Source organism: Triticum aestivum, chromosome 5B (genome assembly GCF_018294505.1).
Source record: "Triticum aestivum cultivar Chinese Spring chromosome 5B, IWGSC CS RefSeq v2.1, whole genome shotgun sequence".
In the NCBI taxonomy this organism is placed as follows: domain Eukaryota; kingdom Viridiplantae; phylum Streptophyta; class Magnoliopsida; order Poales; family Poaceae; genus Triticum; species Triticum aestivum.
In genome coordinates, this window is record NC_057807.1 from 257,387,616 (window position 1) to 257,396,846 (window position 9,231).

Below are 9,231 nucleotides of genomic sequence, written 5' to 3' on the forward strand. Positions count from 1 at the left end.
TATAAGCCCATGATTCCAATTGCATAATCCAAAGTATACTAGTGACTTAACATCCAAAGCCAGGACGGGTTATCAAACCCAAATATTCATACAATTATTGGAAGACATACCTGTAGATTGATACCATGGTGATACCTTGATAATTATAATCCGGAGTGGGTATTGACCCGTAGGCATGAAATATCATGATTTTGATTGCTCAAGGCAAAATATCCTAGTGACTTAGAGTCCGCTATCAGGGCGGGTTATTAACCCAATACACTCAAGTATGAGTCATAGAAATAAGGCTACATGGCCTGAATTGTGAAAACCATATGTTAACATGGAAGAAGGATATGAATCCAAAATTTTCAGAAAAATAGAAATCAAAAAAGAACAAGGCTTGCATAGGACGCCAAGCCTAAAACTCAAGTGCTTTCATGAGCTGCACAGCCACCGAGTTATTTTTCAGCACACCTGTAAGATGGCCCTCACATGACAAGCCGCCGTTCTAACTTTAACAAGTTCAGGGTCTTATTTAAAAGATTGACTGTGAAGAGTACGACGGGTCATTCCAGGATTACCTGGGCGGAGTAAAAACGACATATAGGCCGGTTAACCCAGAATTTGGTGATTACACCTGGCATATAAGCCGATCAAGAGGGTAAGTAAAGCTATGCTCATTGAGCAGGAAGCCCCCAAGTGATCAATAAGACGGCATGTAAGCCGGATCAAGAGGGTAATCAAGGATCTGCTCATTGAGCAGGTCTCCCCCAAATGACCAATAAAACGACATGTAAGCCAGATCAAGAGGGTAATCAAGGCTCTGCTCATTGAGTAGGTCGCCCCCAAATGACCCGTAATATGATAAGCCAATAAAGCAGGATACCCATGTTTGAACCGCATCATGGAAGCAAGTTCTCTTTGGCAACCTTTAATATTTTTCTCAAGACTCAAACTTTGCGAGAGATGGATTCTTTTTGAACCGGGTGTTGAGCCAGATATTGTGAGGTCAAAACTTTGTGAGAGATAGATTCCCCTTGAGCCAGATTTTGAACCGGAATATTTTATGATAACCCGGAAACTTTCTTTTTGAGCCGGAACTTTCTGATTGCTCGGCATTTTTTAAGCCGGGAATTGTCTGACAGCCTTTTGAATTTTCACCAATGTGGCAGTAACCTCCGGGACCGGGTTATTTTCCCTCCAATGACCCGGGGTTCTTGAATCTAGCAAAATTTGCTAAGTCATGTCATCGTAGCCCCCGAGTCTTAAGACAACTCGAGGAGTTGTCTTGAGATTCTCCATAAATATTTGTTATATACTCCTGGTATGAATCATTCAACAACTCAGTGACATAACGGTCCCTTTTGCAGTAGACAACTTGTCCTGCATTAAAGAATTTGCAAGCCAGAGTAATTGCTCTTTTAAAGAAATTAATATGTAATACTCCCTCCGTTCCTTGATATAAGGTGTATAGATTTTTGAGAAAAATTCCGAAATATAAGGTGTATTGCGCTGCACCACTGATTTCGATAATTTTTTGAGGGATTTTTTTACATTTCCTTATATCATGCAAGCTCCTCTATTTTCTCATGTCAATTAGTCATGTGTAATGTCGCCCAAAACTTGTGAAATTTTCCCTCCATGTGTGTTCTTTAATTTCCGTGTCAAAAACTATACACCCTATATTTAGGAATAGAGGGAGTATAAAATATACTGGATGGATTTCACCTGATATGTTAGGCCGGAAATTATCTGCCGCGGAGTTGATGATCACTACGGTGAAGCTGAAATCAATCACGGGCGAGTTGGCCACGGGAGCAGGCAGATGAGTCGGCCGCGATGTTGTAAGCCGGTGCGGACGGGCGAGTCAATCGCCGGTGTGCGGACGGGCGAGTCAATCGCGGGCGCAGTCCCAACGAGTTGATGTAGACCGAGCTGCACAAGCGGCGGCTTGCGCACACCCGTTCAACAGCAAGCAGGCGCGGATGCCATTGCATGATGATGCTAACGCACACCCGGTAGGCACAACATGGCACCACCTTAATATATGCACTTAAAATAGACTAGACGAATGTCACCTGATGCATTGGAAACGACAGATGATCAGCACTCAGACTACCAGCATCAATTGATTCATCTACTGCGTGGTCTCCTTTTTCCTCCATACTTTTGTCTAGATGTGAATTAATAGTAGCTTTTTAGCTCCACGTAATGTGTATGGATCTCCAAAGCATGTCAATACTTTTCTTTGACAACATTTTGAAATGTAGCCTTGTCCTTCTCTGAGTCTCACTGTTCCTCTCTTCTTCTTGCATGAATAGCTAGTCTTCTTGCCACGTCATCCAGTATTTGATTCAATCTGTCGCCAGCGTCTCTTTGACAGTATAATGGACTGGTGTTATTGACCTTGATGTTGGAGGGTGTTTATTTGAAGTCTAAGTTCATGCACCGACGACACACGTGAGACTGGATTAGGCAGAAAACAAACGCTGTGTATGATGGCAGCAAACATGTGCTCTGGCTGGGCACTTAGTCAGGCCGGCAGTGGTAATTCATGAAGAAGCTCGGACTGAAATTTTGACTCATAAAAAACATAAAAAAGCCAACAGAGGCAGTGTTTCAGCCTGACACATCAGCGCGGTAATCCGGCGGAAACGGGGGCGCTCGGAGGCGCTGCAGTTAGAGCATCTCCAACCGCGCCCCCAACAGGCCCTCCCCAGGCGATTTTTTAGCGCCGGCGGGCGAAAACCGGCCCAGTCGCGCCCCCATGATCTCATTTAGCGCCGGTTTGGGCCGAAATAACAGTCGGCGCACCCGAGCCGAATCCGGCGCGCTGGGAGGCGCCTGGGGGCGCTGGCACAAACGAAAAGGGGCGTGGGGCCGCTCCGTCAGTGAGAGGAGGGCCTTTTCCTGCCGTTTCTTCCCGCTTTCCCCTTTGGCTTCCCTCTCATTCTCCATTCCTCCCGCCAATCTCCTCCTCCTCCCCTCCCAGCCGTCCGCCATGCCGCCGAAGAAGTACGTGGTACCCCGCGCCGCGACGGCTGTGACCGCCGTCGTCGCCCAACCGAAGCAGAGGAAGCCGAGGGTGCCACCATCCAAGCCCTCGGGCATGTCGAACACCGAGTGGAGGGCGGAAGTTCAGCACCGGGAGGTTATCACCACTGACCAGCGGAACAGGGCCAACGCCAAGAAGGCCTGGGACATCACGGTTGCGGCAGCGGCGGAGCAGGTGCAGCGCTCGGCCGAACAAGCCGAGGCGGCTTGCGCGGGGATGATGAATCCACCTGGCGGCCACGCCCCATACACGCGCTGGAGTCAGCAAAGCGTCGATTCTCCGGCCGGCTTCTCGTCGTCGCTGCAACCCTGGGGTTGCACGCCGTCGCCGGGCTACACCGACAGCGACACGCATGGCGGGTTCAACCCCAACATCACCTTCCCCCATGGTCACCCGGCCCAGCGCACGCCCTCGCCCGCCTTCGCCGGCGTGCAGTACCCTCTGTACACCTACTCACCGCCGGCCTACACATCCTCCCCGATGCCCCCTCTCCGTCATGGCGTGCTGCCCTTCTCACAAGCCTCCACGTCGCATCTCGGCGACACCGACGCGACCGAGGCCGACATGGAGGACATCATCACGGCCGGCTCGGCCGCCGCCGCCGCGTCTCCCGGGTTCACTGCCCAGGATGACACAATGGACCTCAACAGTGACATGGACGGCGAGCTCGACTACGACGAGGAGGAGCCGGAGGAGGAGGAGGAGGAGGAGGAGGAGCCGGCGCCTGCTCCGGCGAGGAAACGGAAGAAGAAGAAGCGGGTGGCCAGGGACGGCGAGCCACGCATCAAGTGGGCGTCCAAGGAGGACGAGTGCCTCGCCGAAGTGTGGAAAGTCGTCTACCTCGACCCGATCACAAGCACGAACCAGAGCGTCGACACGTATTGGGACCGCATCAAGGCCGTGTTCGATGAGCGCAAGCTCGTCGACCCCTACTTCAAAGGCGTCTACATGCAGCGTGGGTCAAAGGCAATGGCGAACCATTGGGGGCTCATCCAAACGGCGTGTAACAAATGGCATGGGATCGTCGAGGAGATCGCGCCTCGCCAGGAGAGCGGCGCCAGCATGGAGGATCAGGTATGGCACGCCGGTCTCCCCTTTTCTTTCGCCGTGTGCGCGCTCGCCAACTGTTTGTTCCTTGGCGCAGTTGCTGCGGATGTTCGCCATGTTTCGCCAGGACAACAGCGATCAAGACTTCAAATACCTCCACGTCTTCAAGCGTATCGACAAGTGCGAGAAGTGGGCGGATACCCGGCCAAGGAGACCTACAATCCGGACGCGCTGACGCCGGGCTCGGCCGACGGGCGCCTGGACGGCAACAAGGGGGCCAAGAAGGCAAAACACGCCGACTCGGCTACCACACGGGTCCAAGAGTCCATCGAGCATTGCCTCGCTGACACACAGGCCTGGGCCGCCCTACGTGAAGAGAAGACCGAGGCGCGGTGCTCAGCGTTGATGACGAACAACGCTGTCAAGCTCGACCTACTCCGGACAAACGTCATCGCGAATAAGAGGAACACCGACCTGGCTTTCCTGATGGGCAGGGCGGACATGCTCCAGAGCAACGACGAGCAGCTCAAGGCGTGGTACCTAACGGAGCACGGCCTCATCCTGAACCAGCTGCCGATGACGGCGCTGCCAACTCCCACGCTCACGCCAATGACGCCGCCAAGCCCGAGCGATGATGCCTCAACGATGCCCAGCAGCACAGAAGTCGCACCGACACCGCCGAGCACAGAAGCAGCTCCTACGCCGGTGAGCCCGCGCACGCCGACTAAGCCGACACAGGAGGCCAACCCCGCCGTTTGATGCGTTGCCCACGCGTCCTTTATTTTTTTGTACGCCAAACTTTTCATTTGAACGTCAAATTGTGGCAATGTGATCGCCGAAGGCCGCTGATCGCCGGACTTGTGGCGTTTTTTTGGGAGTGGGAATGACCAAGTTTGAATTTGCCGTGCCTTGGGGGGCAACGCCTGGGGGCGTGGCTGGGAGCTAGATTGCCCCAGGGCCTAAAAAGCGTCGGGCGGGCGCCCAAAATAACGTCGGCCTATGCGCTGGGGGGCCAAACGAGTGGAGATGCTCTTAGTGGAGGCGGCTTCGGAGGTGGCGCCTTGATGTAGAAGCAGGCCAACAGAGGCAGCTTGGCGTGCAGCCATAGTTATAACAGCGGGCGGCCCCGTGCAAACAGCCAATAGGAGCGGCGGCAACACACTAGCACCGGCCGGAACAGGGCGGATTGCGACTATGGCGGCTCGAGCGCAGCTGAGGCGGGAACGCACGAGGTCATGACGACGCGGTGGCTTGAGGCCACGGCGGCTTAGAGTAAACTTGAAGACGCGATGGAGACAGAGGCGAAGACGCCGGTGACTTGTATTAGAAACAAGTGGCTCAAGGTCTAGAGTGAGGCGTAGCAACGGTGGAGGTTCCTCGACACGAGCAAACGAGTGCCGCGGAGGCGAGCAACGACAGCATCACGGAGGGCCAGCCCAAGGCGGCGGCTTTGAGACAAATGAAACACCACCGGCTCAAGGCCGCGGCAACACACAGCAGCGAAGACGGGTCCGAGCTGGAGGCGGCTCGAATCCGCGGCGACAGCGGGTGGAAAGCAAGCTATCGGGGTGGCTCGGAGTGGAGGAGCACGCGGGCGCGACGGTCTGGCAGTGAGGCACGGGGCGGAGCCGGCCGCTGGAGAGTGCAGAGGACAACACGGTGACTTCGGCAGCCCTGCGCAGGCCAATCCAGCTGTTGGACGGGAGCCGGCTAAGTAGTGGCAGCTTGAAGTGAATGCGGAGCGGCCTGGGCAGAGGCGGCTCACAATCTGCTGTGGCGAGGTCGACTTATGACAGCTCGACGATGGCGACTCACCCACGGCAAAGGTGAACAATGGCGGCGGGTTGCCGAGGCCGCAGGAGTGGAGGTATGGCGGCTCAACAAAGGTGTGGCGGCTCAATGCGCTACTGTGAATACGGCAGAACCGGCTCTGCGACGATAGCGGGCCCCTGGCAACGAGGTGAGACGACGGCGGTCTTCAGCAGCTTCCCGCCAAAGTGTCGGGCGTCCGGGAGCGCGACTCGGCAGGAGGCGGGGACGGCGCAATGGGCGGTTCATGGAAGAGCGACGGGCCATGGCAGGGGCGAGTCTGAGTGGTGGGCCGGAGGCATCTTGGACGCGGCGGGTTATGGCAGGGGCACGACTCCGAGTCCGTGCTCACAATCTCATTCCTCTCCGAATCGAGTACTAGTTGAAATAGTACGATCGCTATCGGTTGCTTATATGAACCAAGGTGTTCGTGAATTGAACTGCAAACTTCACGTGAGGACACTGTAGCTGGTCCGATTCCTTCGTGCGTGTGCTTCTTGATTGGTCGATTAGAGGAAAATGAGGATTCCGACGATTTGACTGCTTGGTCTCGGCGACTTGCAGCAGTAAACTTTGACACTGATGTAGGTCTTTCCTGGTATTCGCATCGTGGACTAACCACCATAATCCATCCGAGGCTATGATAGATCCAAACAATACTTTGTCTCGGTCTCGCTGGATCGCCATGATCTTTTCAGCGGCTGTAAGAAACACAACCCTAAATTTCTTTCATCTCAAATCTCGTACGTCATTCCGGCTGCTTGCCATGGAGACGATGTAGATCCTTTTAAACTAGTTCTTCTTCATCCGGAAAACTGTGAACTTCTCGAAACCCTATGAAAGATCCATCCAATAACTCAACACCACCGTGCGCGGGCCCCACGGTGGGCGCCAACTGTCGTGGTTTTGTCACGGCAGTTGTCCTAGTGTGAGGACTTATTCGTTAGGCCAACGCATCTATGTGGTAGCTTGAGAGGGGTTGGTCGGAATCGAGAGACACGAGGTTTTATCCAGGTTTGGCTCCTCACGGTGGAGGTAAAGCCTACATCCTGCTTCATTGATATTGATCATGGTGATGCTCACGATTACAAGGGTGCTCTTTCGCTACTCCTATCTTGAGAGCTATTGACCTTTTTCTCTTGGGGTGCTCTGCCCCTCCTTATATAAGTCGGAGGGGCGGGTTATATGTGGAGTCCTAGTAGGATTAGGACTATTATATTACAAGTGGAATCCTATTCTTGCTTCCTTTGTAAGGAAATATTCCACGCCTTGAAGCCGGCCTACCATAACATGAGCCGGACTTTCTGGGCCTTGGGCCTTGTCATCTATCTGACCCGTCGCCAGGGTCATCAGTGAGTCGCCAGACCAGTGAGTCACCAGTCTTCGGGCGGGTTATCGATGAAGGGCCAAGTCTCGCCGGGTCATACCACTGGTTATATCTCTGACAAAAGGCTTCATGAGCACTTGTATTAGATGATTTGGAAGCTCATGTTCTTCATATATTAGCCTTGCGCCTTCAGGAGGAGGACTGACTGGAATGACATGAAGCAATTCAGAGGCCGGGGCTTTGTAGTGCGTGTTCTCAGTCATCCAGTCAAGCACCCATGAATTCACATCAACCACATTTCCAGTGAGGTGCAGTGTGGCATAGAATTGAAGAATTAGCTCTTTATTCCAATCGCAGATGTCAGCACAGAAGTTCAAAAGCCCAGCGTCATGAAGAACATTCAGGACAGGTTGGAAGCACGGGAGAGCTTCCATATCCACATGAGGAATTGGACGGTGCTCAAATACCTTGTCCTTATCAAATAAGAGTGATGAATAGAAGTTCATCTGACTTGCAGTCGAGAACCGCTTGCGTCGAAGTCTTGCTAAATCATAAGGATTGAAATTCATGAAGAAATGGTGTTCAGCGAAGAAATCATCGGCTTTGAATTTTGGTCTTTTAGCATGAGGATTTTGTTGCTTGGGCTGAAGATTAAAAGTTGAAGACTTCATAGCCTATTGGGGCACAACTTCTGGAGCCACAGACTGAGGAATTTCAGCCGCAATTTCAGTAACAGCAGTCGGGGTCTCCATTCCTTCAGCTATAGTAGCTGGAACTTCTTCAGAAATGGAAAGAAGTGAAGTTTGACGTTCTTCAGATCCCATTTGAATTTCTTCAGTTTGCACAAGGGACTGAGGAATTTGATGCAGAGGAGTGGTCAAAGGTGAATTGGGGTGAATTCTTTCCCAATAATCATCATTTAGAACTGGTGTTGTAGACCCAATGTCCACATCCTCGTCTTCTTCTTCTTATTCTTCCATTTCTTCAACGCCTGCCTCTTCAGTTGTGAACTGAGGCATGGGCGATGATACCAGTGGGGTTGAAGGGATATCATCCACTTTAATTTCTTCATCCAACTGCTCTGAAGAAGCAGCAAAAGGATTCTCTTCATATGTGTCATCTGGTATGACATATTCTTCCCCAAAAGGAACAATTTCCTTTGATGGCACAACAGAGATTGGAACAACATCAATTGGGTTAGTGAAGGAACTGATCAAAGTCTTCACTTTCTTGGGAGCTGAATACTCTATAGTCGTTGATGCTTTCCTTTTCTTCACAGTTGCCTTCTCCGCAGCTTTGGTTTTCTTCACTTCTGATGCAGAAGGAAGGTTGATATTCTTCATCTGTGATGACTTCGTAGGAGGAGCAGATTAAGTTGGTTCAGTTTCTTCAGGCACGACTGATGCAGTCGCCCTGGCATTCTCAGTTTCTTCAGGCGCAGCAAATGCTTTAGCTGGCCTAGTTTGTTCTTCAGGCGCAAGATTGGTGGTTGCCCTGGCAATTTATTCAGGAGCTAGAATTTCTTCGGCAGCCTTGGAACTCTCAGTGTCATCAACAACCTGATTTTCATCAGTTGTGCTAGCATTTTCTTTAGTAGGCTGAGCAGATGCTTCAGCCTGAGGAATATCTTGTTGCGATGGAGATGCAACATTTGGTTTGAGGTTCTTGGCCAGATTGACAAATCTGACTTTGGCACCTAGCCAGTCTGCATAGTAGGTGTCAAATTCATCACTCGGGCCTTTGATCTCCTTTTGCAAAGATACAAGTTCTTCAGGAGACATGTTCAGAACATTTTTCTTCAAAAATCACTCCTTCTTGTACTGAGCTTTCTGACTTGCCTCCCCTTTTCAAATTTCCATTTTTCTTCATTGATGAATGCCGTTAACATATGACTTTGACCAGGAGTGAGGTTTAAGTCAGGCAAAGGAGTGTTGGGATCTTTGTGCCATATATCAATATAATCCAGGATCTTCTTTGGATCTAGTATGAGAGGCACATCACTGCCTTTGGC